Source organism: Myotis brandtii, unplaced genomic scaffold, assembly GCF_000412655.1.
Source record: "Myotis brandtii unplaced genomic scaffold, ASM41265v1 scaffold74, whole genome shotgun sequence".
Classification (NCBI taxonomy): Eukaryota; Metazoa; Chordata; class Mammalia; order Chiroptera; family Vespertilionidae; genus Myotis; species Myotis brandtii.
This window is the reverse complement of record NW_005370944.1, coordinates 442,880-459,889: the sequence shown is the minus strand read 5'-3', so window position 1 is coordinate 459,889 and position 17,010 is coordinate 442,880. Positions and strand designations below refer to the sequence as shown.

Below are 17,010 nucleotides of genomic sequence, written 5' to 3'. Positions count from 1 at the left end.
CTGAAATCTCTTCCCAGGGGAGCTGAAAGGCAGATAGGCTTGATGAGGTACTAATTACTGAGCTAACTGGAGCCAAATAAGCTACAGGGAGCCTGGTTGACAGGAGGTAGGGAATGCATGAGGGGAGAGGGCTGCTGGCAGAGGGTAAGAAGGGAGGTCCAGCACAGGCAGTGTTTGTTCATGAATGGTTGATTTACTAGGGCTGACCATCTGCCTTAAAATGCAAAGGAGAGGTGAGCAGTGTGTGACATGCGAAGTCCTGTTTGGGCCCTGAGATGCTCGCCAGCCTCCTGCCCCCAGTAGGCTTGCAGCCGGAGTGCCTCCTCGCTCAGTGGCTGGGTCCTGCTGCTGTAAGGAGGCCAGGCCAGCCAACTCCCTCCCCCAGGTCCTTGCCACCCCCACAACAAAGATGGCCTCAGGAGTGTAAGTTGCTAGTGAAATATGTCTCATTTTTTATGACATTTAAGTTAGGAAGTGTTCCACACAAGAAGAAATCAAGAAAAAAAAAGACTGTTGTTTTTTGTCTCAGTGCACCATTGTAGAAGAAAGCAAAGAGATTTTGGCTGGAGATGTTGGTATAACCATAAGCAATCCTTGTAAGCTTCTGTGGGAATGCTTCCTAAGAAAGACTGTCACTATCTTTGTATGATGCAAGCTTTGAAACTAAGGAATCCAGAAAAGAGAAGTTGATGTTTTCTTTGTGGGCACCAGAGCTAGCACCTCTGAAAAGTAAAATGAACTGTGTGTGGACGAAAAAGGGTTCACATGCTAACCTGACAAGCTCAGGGAAGGCCTGCATGGCAGTCTTACAAACTCAAAAAGACCCAAAGTAACCACAAAGGATGGTCTGAAATTAAAACTTTTTTAACTGAAAGCAGTTTATGGCAGGTAGTCATATCCTAGGCTAGATTCTTCCCTGACAAAAGTCAATCTTGCCCTAACCGGTTTGGCTCAGTGGATAGAGCATCGGCCTGTGGACTCAAGGGTCCCGGGTTCGATTCCGGTCAAGGGCATGTGCCTTGGTTGTGGGCACATCCCCAGTGTGCAGGAGGCAGCTGATCGATGTTTCTCTCTCATCAATGTTTCTAACTTCTCTATCCCTCTCCCTTCCTCTCTGTAAAAAATCAGTAAAATATATTTTTTTAAAAAGTCAATCTTTACCTTCATTAAGCCTGTCTGTTGTCTTTTGCATCTATGATAACATATCATTGGAATGTCGGGGTAACTTGTAACTTCCATTTTTCTGGACCCCTCAGGGCACAACCAATGTGCCAGGGTGCCAGGGCAGGAGACCACAAATTCCTTCATTGTTATTGTTATAACTAGTGGCCCGATGCACGAAATTCATGCACATTAAAAGGGGATTAATTAGAGGAAATATTTTAATATTGCTATTTGTCCTTTCTCTATAATAGAAGTGTCAGAGATGAAAGAAAATTAGTAAAATGTATATGAAAATCTCCCTCCTGTCAGAGTCTGGGCTGCACCATGGGACCCAGAGTCAAGTCCCTGCCCACCCACGTGTGCCTCAAAATCGCGCGGCACAGACCTGGCCACCCCCCCCCCCCCCATTGGGCTAGATCCAGACCCGGCAGGTCCCACCTTTGTCAAGGCCCGCCGGGCAGGGGACACAGCCTCAGGTTCCTTGGCCCGGTGCCGGGGTTGGGGGGGGCGCCTTGAGGTCCCCCGTCAAGCCCCACTCGGTGGGGGGTGTGGCCTGAGATGCCCTGTCAAGCCCCGCCGTGCGGGGGGTGTGGCCTGAGGTCCCCTATCAAGCCCCACCAGGTGGGGGGCATAGCCTCAGGTCCCCCAGCCCAGCACCGGGAGGGGGGCACAGCCTCAGGTCCCCCATCAAGCCCCACTGGGAGGGGGGCGCATCCTCAGGTCCCCCATCAAGCCCCACCGGGAGGGGGGCGCATCCTCAGGTCCCCCATCAAGCCCCACTGGGAGGGGGGCACAGCCTCAGGTCCCCCGTCAAGCCCTGCTAGGTGGGGGGCACAGCCTGAGGTTCCCCGGCCCAGGGCAAGAGGAGAAGCCTGAGGTCCCCCAGCCCAGCACTGGGGCAGGGGGGTGCACCTTGAGGTCCCCCGTCAAGCCCCACTCGGTGGGGGATGTGGCCTGAGATTCCCTGTCAAGCCCCACCAGGCAGGGGGCGCGGCCTGAGGTCCCTCGGCCTGGCGCCGGGGTGGGGGGAGCAGTCTGAGGTCCCCCGGCCCAGCACCGGGGTGGGAGGCACACCTTGAGGATTCCCGTCAAGCCCCACCGGGCGGGGGGCACGGCCTCAGGTCCCCTGGCCTGGTGCCGGGGCAGGGGGTGCACCCGCTGGGTGGAGGGCATGGCCTGAGGTCCCCCGACCTGATCCTTGGCCAGGGGTGTGGCCTGAGGTCCCCCAGCATGGCATCGGGGCATGGCCTGAGGTCCCCTGTCAAGCCCTGCTGGGTGGGGGCTGCAGCCTGAGGTCCCCCAGCCTGGCACCAGGGTGGGGGGCATGGCTTGAGGTGCCCTGTCAAGCCCCAAGGGGGGGGGGCGCGCAACCTCAGGACCCTGCTGATTGCTCATTAAGGCTTGTTACGGGAACTTGGCCTCCGCTGCAGGTGCAGCCATCTTGTGTTATGAAAACCCCGCCTCCACTGTGGGCACCACCATCTTTGTGGCAGAGTGACGGTCAATTTGCATATTACCTCTTTCTTATATAGGATGTTAATTGTTGACTGTTAACTATCTTGAACCCACCTGTGTAAAAGAAGTATGTGTCTATCATTTTACTTTTTATACAATCCCAGAGGTTTCCCTGATTTGCTTTCTCCCAACTCCTTAATCTATCACCAATGGATTTCATGTAACCCACTTACATCTCCTCCTTTGATTGTAATGTATAAAACAAGGTGAAAAACTGCCATTCTCGTAGCATTATCTCAATACATTGAGATTCTGCTTCCCAGCAATTGTTGACAGTTTGGCTCAAATAAGCTCACAAAAATTCTTTACATATTTGAGGTCCAAGGATATAATAAAAAAGAAATTTCAGCCCTGGCCAGTATGGCCCAGTTGGTTGGGTGTGTCACGTGCACTGAAAGGTTGCCAGTTGGATTCTAGGGCTTGATCCCTGGTAGGAGGTGTGTGGGAGGCAGCCAATGGATGTTTGGATCTCACATTAATGTTTCTCTTTCTTTCTCCCTCTCCCTTCTCCTCTCTCTAAAAATCTTTTTTAAAAAAGGAAAGAAAAGAAATTCCAAGCATAAAACATGCACGTCATGCAAATGGGCCAGAACACCTCAATCAGGCTTGTATTGCAGAAAAGTTAGGTGGATCCTTGACTGTAGCTTTATAAGGATGCCCTGAGTAGATCTGAAAGAAATTTTAGAGACAGGACAGGCAGTTTTAGGGAAAAGGGAGTTCATGGGAGATGAATGCACATATGTGATGGGCTCCAATGCTTACCTTACTTTCACAGAGGATAGAGAAAAGTCACAAAATACTGGGAAGGGGGAAACATACGTTCACAGAGGATAGAGGAATGTCACAAGATAAGGGGAGAGAAAGAAGGGGATACCACGTGGGCTTTGGACTTTGAAACTGATACTCTGTAGCAGAGTGACCAATGAGGAAAGCACAGGGGCCCTAAATTAAGGAAGGTGTTGGGGTCCAGCCCCAGCGGGTCCAGGGGTTCCCAAAGGTGTGGACAGAGTCGACAAAGAAGGAATGACACGGAGACAGCGTTCAGTTGATCAGCATAGCCAGGTTCTCTCTTTATTGTCCTGTTACATCTGTATTTATACCATTTGATCCTATAAGCATGCCTCTATAATCACATCATGGTATGTTTTGGGTAACCTTCTACAGTTCCTTGTTTCATTTCTAGTTTCTTATCTGACCTTTACCAAAAATCCTGTCTCTATCTAGTTCTGTTGATTTTAATCTTGTCTAGGTTAATCTCTGTGTTCCATTATAAGGGCTATTCCAAGGTCACTGCTCTACTGATAAGCTACAAGGAAGTGACTGAAGGAGATTATCCTACCCAGTAAAGGTTATGTCCTCCCAGCCTCACTGCTTGCCTTCCCTGGGACTGCCTTGTGTCGGTGGGTCTCCAGGGGTATAGGCTTTGGTGCTTTCCCTGGTGGGCAGACCCCTGGGGATGTGGGCCCAGCAAGTCCAAAATTTATTGCCAACAGTCTTAGTCCAAGTTCTTCATAAGTAGTACATGGTATTTCTGTAACACTAGGGGGTTTTACTGATTTATTCCCTTCCTTAGTCCTGTTAATCCCTAACTCCAGGGAAAAATCCCCACCTGGGGAAACAACCTTTCTCAGGGAGGTGGCCTCATAGTGCTAAGAATTGGAGCAAACATATTAAGAACAGTATGCCAGGTCCCTTGAAACATATGCTGTGCAGATGTTTCTTCCCTGTAGCAACTGTGTCAAGCAACAAGGATGGACCGGCCTCCAGCAGGAAGGGTCCAATTAGAAAGGGTCATGTTCAGACAAAGATCTACAGCCTTTATAAACCTGGAGACAAAGAGACTCAGATTGATTTTTCCCATCAGAGAGAGAGAGTTCGCTCGAAGACTTTTCCCATTTAGGGACCCCTCCCCTGGGGGTTCCCTTTGGGACCCCTGCCCAGGAAGGAGTTTGTATATGCTTCCACATTTTTATTTAAAATCTTTTAGTCTGAGAGTTTATTCTTCAAACTTTGTCTGGCAAGGACCCACAAGGACCTCCATGCTGCACCTCAACTCCACGTAACAGATCATTGTTCAGTACCACAAATCAAAAGCTTCCATGTTTAATGTTATCCTCTTGCTATATAAGTAAAGCAAATATGTTTAGAGTCTCACTGAAGGGGAGCTATCTTGTCATCTATTAGAGTAAACTAAATATTTTATACACATGTGCAAATAGCCCTAAATAAATAGAAAATCTAAAGTTTTATTGGTGTGAAATTAAATTCTTATTGACCAATTGCCTGTTTTGATAAGTTGGTTTATAAAGATTTTTGCTGCCGAAACCGGTTTGGCTCAGTGGATAGAGCGTCAGCCTGCGGACTGAAAGGTCCCAGGTTCGATTCCGGTCAGGGGCATGTACCTGGGTTGCGGGCACATCCCCAGTAGGAGATGTGCAGGAGGCAGCTGATCGATGTTTCTCTCTCATCGATGTTTCTAACTCTCTCTCTCTCTCCCTTCCTCTCTGTAAAAAATCAATAAAATATATTTTTTAAAAAAGGATTTTTGCTAAGCTCATGATTTTTTAAAATATATTTTTAATTGATTTCAGAGAGGGAGAGAGAGATAGAAACATCAATGATAGAAACATCAATGACGACAGAGAATCATTGTTTTGCTGCCTCCTGCACACCCCCCACTGGGGATCGAGCCCATAACTCGATGTGCCCTTGACTGGAATCAAACCCAGGACCATTTAGTCTGCAGACCAATGCTCTATCCACTGAGCCAGACTAGCCAGGGCAAAGCTCATGATTTTTAATAATGCAGTTCACAAAACAAGGTCATATGAAGAGAATTATTGTATCTTTGTTAACCTCAGCAATTACTCTGTTTCTTTAGCTTAGAGAATTGGTCATAATCTGGTTATAAAATTCTTTATTCTCTTGAGCTAAACTAAACAATGAAAAATAATTCTCAAAACATGTAATAACATTAATAAACTAACTACAGTAAGATTAAGTCAGGCAGTCTTTTAATTCTACCAGAAGTGTAATAAAGACTGTCTCAGAATTGTGTACGTTTATAATCAGCTCTGATCTTGCAAAGCACTATTTCAAGCATGTAGTTGGGAGTACAGGAAGCAACTCCTTGAACCTGTGGTGAGCTCTCCACTAACTAGATGGGAGGCTGTTCTGAGAGTGACCTTGCATCTTGAGAATTCATATGTGTCCTCAGGAAAATGTGCAATATCTTGTAACAACCAATTATAATGCAAATTAGGGCTCCATTGTAATACACTTTGTTAATGAAAATGATAAAAAGTATATTGATAAGCTGGGACATCTGTGATATATTGAATTGTTCCTCATTCAGAACTTTGTTACTTCTGGTACAATCAGGTGTTGAAGAACGTTAGGTGTATGTTTATTCTGGGGCTTGGGAGAAATTCTTAATTTCCTAGAGCTGTTTGCCAACTATATGTGAAATGGGGAGCAGATATGACAAATGATGACATCCACAGAAAACTACTACCTGATGACACTTGGAAATGATTGTCTTTAACCTCAGAGGCATAATACTATGAACAATATAGAGATTGTCGAACTTAGAAGTAGCTGTATTGGTTTTATGTAAATAAGGAAGCATTCTTAACTTAAAAAAAAAAAAAAGGCATCCTGGTCTCCTCCACACCTTGATCTTTGTCCTGGCCCTAAAGGACTTGTGTTCTGAGGCCACACTTGTTGGAAGTGCTCATTGAGTGCTAGGGAGGCAGAGTGCTCTGCTCTGAAAGAGTATCAAGGAGGAAGGAGGCCCACTGACCTGTCCTGGGGCCTCCAGGCCTGCTGCAGCCCAGACAAACATGGGTTGGGTGCCACTGGAGGCAGCCTGTGATAACAGAGGTGATATCACTAAGCTGGGTGATCTTGGAGGGGCCTGGGGCTCACCCCATTCCAGCCATAGTCAGGACCTTGTCCTAGACCCTGTGCCTCTGGGAACAGGCCTGTGTGACCTCCCAAAGGAGCTGGAGATAGGCTTGTGCTCTGTGATGATAGAGGGAGATGAGACTAACCCCCAGACAGAGGGCAGGAGAGTTAGTGAGTTCCACTTTGCCGCAACCAGAAATAGGTAGCACCCTCTTCCCTTATCCTATTCCCCTCTTCACAGCCCACTCTGTAGCTAAGGAGGGACTTCAGCCACCTAAGTCCAGACCCCAGGCCTCAGCAATGTAGAGGGTGGCCGTCATTTACATTGGCCCACTCCAACTCTAGCCCTATTGGTTGCCTGTGGCTTCTGAATGTACTCTGCACTCTCTCTGTCTCCAGGACTTTACTTAGGCTGTTTCCCCCACCAAGCATCTGCTCCTTTCTCTTTTTTGTATTTTTTTCCCCTGCCCCTTTCTGACTAGCTAGGTCTCCTCTACCCTGCAGACTCTGGTTCTATCTGCATCCCGGACTGCTCTGTGACCTCTGCCTGACGACTTCCTATAGCACCCACAGCCCCTATTTCTGCTCCTTCACAAGGCTCATGGGGCCCAGGACCCAGACCCAGGTCATCAGGAAAGAAAGCTGGGAGGCTAAACACTTCCCTCAACTGAATGCTTGTCCCCACTCTCCTCCCTCCTAAGACACTCTCAGAACTACATGAGCTTATGGCATGAAAAACCTTTGGTAGTAACACTGGCTTAAAAACATGATAATAATTGCTCCAGTTTAATGAATCGCTACTTCTTTTTTAAATATGTTTTTATTTATTTCAGAGAGGGAGAGATAGAAACATCAATGATGAGAGAGAATCATTGATCAGCTGCCTCCTGCACGTTCCCTACTGGGGATCCAGCCCACAACACAGGCAAGTGCCCTGACCAGGAATCAAACTATGACCTCTTGGTTCCTGGGTCAATGCTCAATCACTGAGCCACACCAGCCAGGCATGAATCCCTAATTCTGAGCCAGGCATTGTGCTAGGTACTTTTTGTGCATACTTAAAAATATATATATATATATATGTTTTTATTGATTTTTAGAGAGAGAGAAAAGGAGAGGGAGAGAGAGATAGAAACATCAGTGATGAGAGAGAATCACTGATCAGCTGCCTCCTGCATGCCCCTTACTGGGGATCGAGCCTACAACCTGGGCATGTGCCTTGACCAGGAATCAAACCATGACCTCTTGGTCGACACTCAACCACTAAGCACACTATCCAGGCTCATGCATACCTTTTCACAGCAACCCTCCAGGGCTGGAGTTTTTATTATCTCCACTTTCAATGAGGAAATGGAGGCTCAGAGAAGCCAAGGAACTAATCCAAAGTTACACAGCAATTAAGTGACAATCTAGGGACTCCCAAGTCACTACCCTCACAATGGGAGGAGAGTTATTATTTTTTTGCCAACCTGTTTCCTTCCCCCTTTTCCCTCCCTCCTTGCCTCTGTTATCCTCTGCTTGGTGAGCTTGCATCATTACTACGGCCCAAAGGTCCAATTAGGGGCTCTCCCCAAGAGAACTGACTGAAGCAATCCCCGGCCCAAGAGGGACTCCTGAGTTGAAGTTTTAATTAGCCAAACTCTGACCTGCCAGGCGACACCAGCCCAGGCTAGCTTTGTGGCAGGAGGCAGGACTGGCCTCCAACACAGGCACAGCTGAAGCCACGCCAGCACTGGAGAGAGGTGTGCCTGGGCCGTCCCACCACAGCTCCCTGGGTCCGCCTTAGCTACCTTATTTAACCCATTAAATGGATTAATAAAATAACTAGATTAAATGACTTAATGCATTAAATGGATTGAATAAATTAAACACATTAATATTCATAAAGTATTGAAAACAGTGCCTGGTACATGGTAAAGACTATGAGTGTTAAATTTTTTTTAAAAACTTCAAGTCAGCAGGGATGGGGAACAAGGTGCAGGGTGGGGGCACAAGGCTTTCTTGGATATGAAGATGGCAGGTTCCTGGGTCACCTGGCAATGCTGGGTGGCTCATGTGTGGGCTGTCAGCACTGTAATAAAGTATGCAGTCAGGACCCTTGCAATGTGAGAAGCTTGGGGTTGAGTAAACAGCAGGACATGGAGGAAGTGAATGACAGGTATGGAGAGGAGACCTGTGCCAGGTGCTGCACCAAGCACTTTCTTTTCCTTCCTTCCTTCCTCCCTTCCTTTCTCTCTCTCTCTCTCTCTCTCTCTCTCTCTCTCTCTCTCTCTCATTTTGTAATTTCTACATTTTTATTTTTCTTGTAATTTGCTTTTCTATTTACCAAGCCTTCTGTATATTGTGCACTCCTTTATAGGACAGGGATCGCATCCCATTCCACAGGTGAGGCAGCCCAGGCTCAGACAGCCAGAGAGCACGTCCAGGCCACACAGCCATTGAGGGGCAGAGCAGGATTTAGACCCAAAGCCTAAGCCCTGCCCACTGGGAATCTGACTCCTCATGGTCTGCATCTCAGGCCATAGGGTGGTGGTCAGTAAGGCATCAGAGCCACAGCCCCAACCCCTAAAGAGGAAAAAGTGTCCCTCTCTGCTTCCACTCAGCCTCCCAGAAACCTGAGGGCTCTGAGTGTGGGTGTTTGTGTGGAGGATCCTGGAGACCCCTTTCCTAGGGCAGGGCTGTAAGTCTAAGCTGAGATAATGACAAGGAATATCTAAAGCCGCAGAGCTGAGGCAGCCCCCACCCCCATTCCTCCTGGGAGCATGACGCCTTGCTACCATGGCCCTGGCCTCAGCTGGCCTGGCTGCATGCCTCCCCCCTCATCAGCAGCTGCTGTGTCAGCCCCAAGCCGGAGCTGAGCCCTCTGATACTATTGCCTGGTAATCAGCCCTAAGTGTGGAGACCCAAGTGGGCTGCTAACAGGGGCCAGCACCAACTACCTGGCCCAGACACCACTGCCCAACAGGCCTTAGGAAGCTCCTATGGACAGTCCACCTCATCTACCCATGATAGGAGGAGAGGGTGCTCTAGTATTGGGGGAAGAGGCTTGGACAGGAAGAGCTGGATTAGCAGCCCCCCTCCCCCAAGACCTTTGAACTGGGGATCTAGGGGAAGGTAATTCCTAATAGAGACCAAAAGCCAACTGAAGCAAGGTGGGCACTGAGCTGGAGTCAGGGTTGTGGGTACAGGCTGCCCAGGCCTAAACCACCATCCTGAGAACAGCTGTGCTGCTGGCCCAGGGCACAGAGGCTGGCGGAGGAGATCCCCAGAGAGAGGCCCTGGATGGGAAAAGGAAAGGAGGTGATTAGGGAGGCTGGCAGAAGTTCAGGCCCGGAGTAGGGGCGAGCAGCCTGCTGGGGACCCCCAAGGATGGGTTTGCAGGCAGTATGAGGCATGCAGGTAGAGCTCAGCCAGGTGTTTTTCCATCCTAGGTCTGGGGGTTGGGGTGGGGAGGGAGAGGCAGTTTCAGAACAAGAAGAAAGCTGGCCCTGGCCAGGTAGCTCAATCTGTTAGATCAGTGGTCAGCAAACCGAGGCTCGCGAGCCACATGTGGCTCTTTGGCCCCTTAAGTGTGGCTTTTCCACAAAATACCACGTGCGGGCGCACAATTACAGTGCGATTGAAACTTCATGGCCCATGTGCAGAAGTCAGTTTTCGCAGAAGAAGTGGGGTGTTAGTTTGAGTTTGGGTGCTGTAGGTCCTGAGAGGCTGAGAGGGCACATGTGGGAGGCAACCAATCCAATTGATGTGTCAGTTGGTCGGGCGATGGGAGGCGGGCCACAGGATACGCAGCGCGGGGGAGGTACATTGTTTTGAGGTACGTTCGCTGAGGTTGACCCCTTCCAACTCACCCATCCACACTCATCTATCTGAAACAAGTCGGCTCGTGAGCCACATGCGGCTCTTTGGCCCCTTTAGTGTGGCTCTTCCTAAGCCTTAGGAGTACCCTAATTAAGTTAATAACAATGTACCTACCTATATAGTTTAAGTTTAAAAAATTTGGCTCTCAAAAGAAATTTCAATCGTTGTACTGTTGATATTTGGCTCTGTTGACTAATGAGTTTGCCAACCACTGGGTTAGAGTGTTGTACTGATACGTCAAGGTTGTGGGTTTAAAAAAAAAAAAGGTTGTGGGTTTGATCCCCAGTCAGGGCACACACAAGAAGCAACCAATGATTGTATAAATAAGTAGAACAACAAATTGATCTTTTTCTCTGTAAAAAAAAATTTTTTAAAGGAAGCTGGACCCTAGTCAGTTTGGCTCGATGGATAGAGCATAGGCCTGCAGACTGAAGGGTCCCAGGTTCAATTCTGGTCAAGGGCACATACCTCGGTTTCAGGCTCCTCACCTGGTTGGGGCTGGCGGGGGTGGGGGGATGGAGGGGCACATGCGGGAGGCAACCAATCCAATCGATGTGTCTCTCTCACAGCGATATTTCTCTCTGTCTCTCCCTCTCCCTCTCCCTTCCACTTTCTCTAGAAATCAATGGAAAAAATATCCTCAGCTGAGGATTAAAAAAAAAAAAAAGGAAGCCGGTATACAGGCTGGACAGGCCTTGAGGAGACCTGGATTATAGGTCAGCCTGGCCCCGACCCTGGGCACATGGGGAAGTATGGTAGCAATCATCTCAGGTAGAAACTATAGTTTAACTTTAACCCTGCTGTTTGGTTTCTGTACTTATTTGTTTGCTAAAATAATAGAAAAGTTAGTTTGATATTCTGAATTATATAAATTATCCCATTTGATTAAATACCCTATTGATTGTAATGTGAATATCCCATGGGTTGTGGTCATACTGGTCTTAGAAAGCACATTTTCCTTTACCTGGGAAGAACAGCACAATTATCCCAAGGTCAGAGGGCTCCAGTTAACGTGTCCCTGTTGACTCAGTTTTCCGGAGACCCAAAAACTGTAATTTAGATAACATGCTTAAGTCTGACCAGGTTCCTCATTCCAGACCCGAGGGCTCTAGATAATGTGTTTCTGTCAATTCAGTGATCCAAAGACCCAAAACTGTAATTTAGATAACATGCTGATTCTGTAAACTGTTTTTTGCAAATCAGGTTCCTCATTCCAAACCTTGGGATGTAATCAATACCTTTGTGATCTGACCTAGCCTATATAAACCTGGTCTTGCGGCCATCTTATCACTATGAGATTTGGAAAAGCAAGATGCCCCCTCTTAGTCCCGGATTGCAATAAATGTGACTCTTTAATTCGACTTCTTGAGGCGTCCTTCTGTAATTCGCGGGGTACATTACAACAATGGCTGTTCCTGTCTAGGCCTCAGTTTTTCCATGTTGAAATGGGGACTGGCAGCAGGCTATTAGTTTGAGTTTGGGTGCTGTAGGTCCTGAGAGGCCGAGAAGGTGAGTGCAGGGGCTACAGGGGAGCTTTAGGAAACAGAGGCTCCTTTCAGGTCCTCATCACTGGGTCTAGAAAGGGTTTTCTACCTTTCTTTCCTTTCAGAAGTACAGAGTGCTCCTTCACATGTACCCTGCATTCCATAACCATGGCCTGACTCAGCCCTGTACCAGGCCCTGCGCTGGAGGAGATCCCTCCACAGTCTAGGAGGGAGCAGGCTTGTAATTAGGCAATTTTAGCAAGGAGATGAGTTCAGAATGCCTTGAGGCCTCAGAAGAGATGACTAAACACAGCCTGGAGCTCTGGAAGGCTTTCTGGAGGAAGGGACCTAACCGAGTCTTGAAGGCCAACAGAAATTAGCAAAGAGTAGGACAAGCAGCCAAGGCTGAAGGAGAGCATATTCCAAAGCATGGAGCTGTGACCCAGGAAGGAAGTTTGACTGGCTCTGGGGAGTGCAACAGGGAGGCTAGCAGAAGCCAGAGTGCGGCACTGGGGAGCCAACAGAGTCAGATATGGGCATTGGAAAGACCTCTCTGGAGGTAGGGAGGGAATGTTTCCCACTGCTCTGATAGGGGAAGGGCACGCTATAAGAACAGAATTACGGATGATTAATAGCTATTCACTATACTAACTATAGATAAGAGATTTTCTTACAGATCCTGGGAAACTGTGGAGGACATGCTGTAAGAAGAAAAACAGAGTTGTAAAGATAAATCGACCTTGAAGTCCAGGTGGCTCCATCACTCAGAAAGAAGATACATTTTTTTAAAAATATATTTTATTGATTTTTTACAGAGAGAAAGGGAGAAGGATAGAGAGTTAGAAACATCGATGAGAGAGGAACATCAATCAGCTGCCTCCTGCACACCCCGCACTGGGGATGCGCCCGCAGCCAAGGTACATGCCCTTGACTGGAATCGAACCCGGGACCCTTCAGTCCGCAGGCAGACGCTCTATCCACTGCGCCAAACAGGTCAGGGCAGAAGATACATTTTGAGAGCTGATCAAGGACAGGACACACCTGAAAGGAGACAAAAGTCTGGGGGCTAATCATTACTAGTACAATGATAGAAAACAGACCCTGAGAACTCACATAGTTTTAGATTCTCTCCCACCCTCTAACCCTATAAAATGGCTGGCTTGAGACAAGATGTTGGAGCAGTGTTTCAGGGTACTATACCTACCACTCTCTTGGATCGCCAAGCACAAAGATTCATCTTTGTCTCTACTTATCGACTCTGGTAGAGACGGGCCACATGGACACTTTTGGTTTCAGTTTCACTTTCAGTCCCAAGCTAGATACCCCAGTGGCTGGGCTCTGGCACAGCCAGAGTGAGAGACACTCTCCTGACACAAGGCCCAGCCCCTATTCCTCAGGCTTCTCCAGCAGCCCCATTCCCACACAAGCACACATCAGAGTGCAGTGCCCTGGGCTGTTTTTCATCTGCCTCTCTCACTGCACTGGGAAACAACACCTGGGTCCCTCTCATTGCCAGCACAAAGCCTGGGGGTCCTCAATATTTGGTGGGGGGAAAGATGGAAAGGACAGTCAACCCTCACTGGTTGTTAATTGTGTGGGCCTTTTTTGGTCAGTAGACTGGTAGTCACAGCACACACTGTGAGGCCTTCAGAGAGGCCTATCCCCCTTTCTCTGTCTTTGGGGTCCCCCTTTAAGAGACTGATTTCTTCTGGAGGTGGGTTGGGACTCCTTCAGAGTTTGGGGGGCTACCCACTCCTTGCTTACCATGGCAAGGCAACAGGTTACTGTGTCCCCAGTCTTTCCTGCAGAAGGAAGATCTGTTTTGCCAGCACAATTTTGGAAGTAGCTCACCTTACTCTGATCAGATCCCATGACTCTGTCCCACCCCCAGATCCTGTTCAACCCAGGTGCTCTGAGCCCAGGCTACTGACTACTGCTACAGCTCAACACTCAGGTTCTGCAAGCTTGGATAGCAGAGGGTTCCTAACCACCAGCCGTGCCTGAACCTTTTCTTAGAAGGGTTTGGGGAAAATCCAAGCTCCTCTATTTCTTGGTTATGAGGCTAGCTGCTTCACTCCTGCTCCTCTAGAGGGCTTACTATTAAGAAAGTTATGAACTCGTTGGATCCATGCAAGTCCTGGGACATGTTCTAATCATGCCCATTTGAGCAGCAAACTGAGAGGTGAGGTCAAGGGGCTTGCCTAAGGTTACACAGATCAGTAGGTCACACTTCAGTCTGCATGTTTTCAAACTTCTGCCTCATATGGTTGCTGTAAGAATTAATTGAACCCAATGTTTATCAAGTGACTGGCACAGGACCATGTTCCAAGTAGGAGCTCTTTGCCTGGCCCACCCACCAACACTGAAGTAGTCCTCTGTTGGGTGGAGTAGAGGAGGGATTCAGAAGTAGAGGGCAGAGAGTGCTGTAATAGCAGTCCAGGAGGCCTTCATGGAGGAGGCAATGTCTGCAGCCAGGCCTGAAAGGCCTGGGGAGAGCATTGCTGTGTCTTGGGGAAAGGTGCCACACTTCTCTGTTTCTCTGCCCATAGGGTGCTTGCCAGTGACATATCTCCTTCCTCTGGGGTGAGAAGGAGCTCCTCCAAGGAAGGAAAGGGTTTTATAAATAGCAGATGTGGCCACATTAACAAGCTGAGGTTTGGGGAACTGACCTGTTACCTTGCCTTCCCAGGGAGCCAGCAGTAATCTGTGCCTGGGCTGGGGTGGTCGAGGAGTGTGTGCCTGTGGAGACTACGCATGCCTGGTTGGTGTGCTGTGTGTGTGTGTGCATGTGTGTGTAGGAGGGTGAGTGTGAAACCTCCTTTCCAGACTCTTCTATGGTACTTTTCTTTGTTAACTCTGCCCAGGAAGCCCACATAAGGACAGACTGTTCCTTCCAACCCAATACCATTTCTCCCCTCCAAGATCACAGCCTAATAAACATGCAGGGGCTCCCAGGACAGCCACATTGTATTGATTACTTCCCTTCATCCAACAAAGGCTTCATAGCCACCTCTCTCCATAGGTTCTATACATGACCCTTGGTGGAGAGAAGAAAAGGGCAAGGTCACGGTCTTCAGGATCTGACAGCCAGCTGACACTCTACAGAGCTTTTTACAGTTTATGAGCAATTTCCCACACTGATTTAGTTTGACACTCACCTTGCTCTATGAGGCAGATATCATGGTTCCCATTTTGCAGATTAGAAAGTTGAGGCTTACAGTTATAAAGTGGCTGCTGCCCGGCTAGCATGGCTCAGTGGTTGAGCATTGACCTATGAATCAGGAGGTCATGGTTCAATTCCTGGTCAAGGCACATGCCGGGGTTGTGGGCCCGATCCCCAGTGTGGGGCATACAGGAGGCAGCTGATCAATGATTCTCTCTCATCATTGATGTTTCTATCTCTCTCCCTCTCCCTTCAGAGTGGCTGCCAAGTCCCCTACCCTGTATCCTTTCTTTTATATTCCAACATGTTTAAGCAATGCTGGAAAGGAATGGAATGGACAAGGCCCTGATTAAGTGAGCTGCCTTTGTGAGTATTCTTGAATTAAGACAAGACTCAGTGGGGTGAGTCTTATCAGGCTTATCTTGGCCTTTATGGGTCTCACTCAGGCTCAGAGAGATTGGAGAGAACACAGGCCACTGAGCACAAAACCTGAGAGTCCTAGACCTAAGAGTTGAGAACACTACCCTCTCCCCATGCCCCAAATAGCAAGGCAAAGTGGGGCAAGGAGTGGTATGCTGGAGGAGGTGGGGGAGGCAGAATTGGTGAGGAGCAAGAGTAGGGAAGAACAAACAGCCTGTGACCTGAGGCTTGGCTATGACCCCTGGTTGTCAGCACACAGATTTGCTTTCCTGATGCTAAGGTGTGACAGTAGAAAGACCCTTAGTCTGTTGTGTGACCTTAGTAAAGCCCCAACTATCTCTGAGTCTCTGCTCCCCAGATCCCTCCAGACTATTTCTAAGGACCCTCTAACTCTCAACTAAGTGATACACTTTCCCTTACTTCCAGATGACCTCCACTTCCTCTTCCTATTCCTACCTGTGGTGTCCAGTGCCTCCACCTTAGCTCCAGCTGCTCCAGCAGTTTCTGGACTCTTGGAACCTGGGGGCCGCAGGCCTGCGCTGCCTTCTGACTCAGGCAGTCGTGACCTTTGGGATCTGAGCAGGTGGCCTGGATGGTTTTACCCCACGAACTTGCTTTGACCTTTGGCATGTCCACTGGTACCCAACCTCCTCCACTTCACAAGCCTGTGCCCAGTTCTTGGGCAGCCCAGGAACTAACCAGATTTCTTCAGAGAAGGCAGCAGCACCATGGGGCTTCTCATCCCAAATCAGGTGGCTCAGAGAGTTGGGCAAATGGGAACAGCCCTTCCACCCCTCTAGCCCCTCTCTCAGCAACATACCATTCCTGGCTGGGAATGCTCACCCCATCCTACCTCCCAGGCTATACATGCTCAGCTTAGGCCAGTCTTATTGAGGGAGATTTGCCAAAAATGTTCAGAGGTACCCATTCAGGCCACTAAGAAACACACCCCACCCCTGCCCAGTACCCTCATTGCTGGCTCACTACAGGGATAGGGAAATCACCCATTCCTCAAACAGGTGTGGTGCCCTAACAGGAGCTGAGATACATCTGTCTGGAATTTGTCCTCACTGGCTGCACTGAGACTCAGGAGCCCTTCTCCAGCTCCTTAATGTCACTAGTACTGGTCAAAGGAGCCAGAGGACCTACTGCGTGCCAGATAGTTTAATACAACCTCTTCCAAGCCTTACAACAACACCACGATGATATAATTTCAGTTGTACTAAAATAAGGAAACTGAAGCTCAACAAGGTCAAGTGGCATGCACAAGGCCACTTAGCTAGAAAGTGACAATGAATGAATGATCTAATGGAGTGGCTGAATGGAGGCGTGTGATCGGCGCGACCGGCACTGGTTGACGTAGTGCGGTGGGTACAGACTCTGCACAGCGCTTGCGGCCGGGGCCTGGGAGGGCTGTACCACGCAGGTCCTCCACACCCTGGGCCCAGGGGAGCGCAGGCTCCTAGAAGCTCTGCCCTAACTCCGCTAGCCGTCCCG

General features: G+C 48.7%; 1 pseudogene; it reads left to right on the top strand.

Annotated features, from left to right (window-relative positions):
- Positions 1–409: 409 nt before the first annotated feature.
- Positions 410–3,331, top strand: LOC102256672 (annotated as a pseudogene).
- Positions 3,332–17,010: the final 13,679 nt, after the last annotated feature.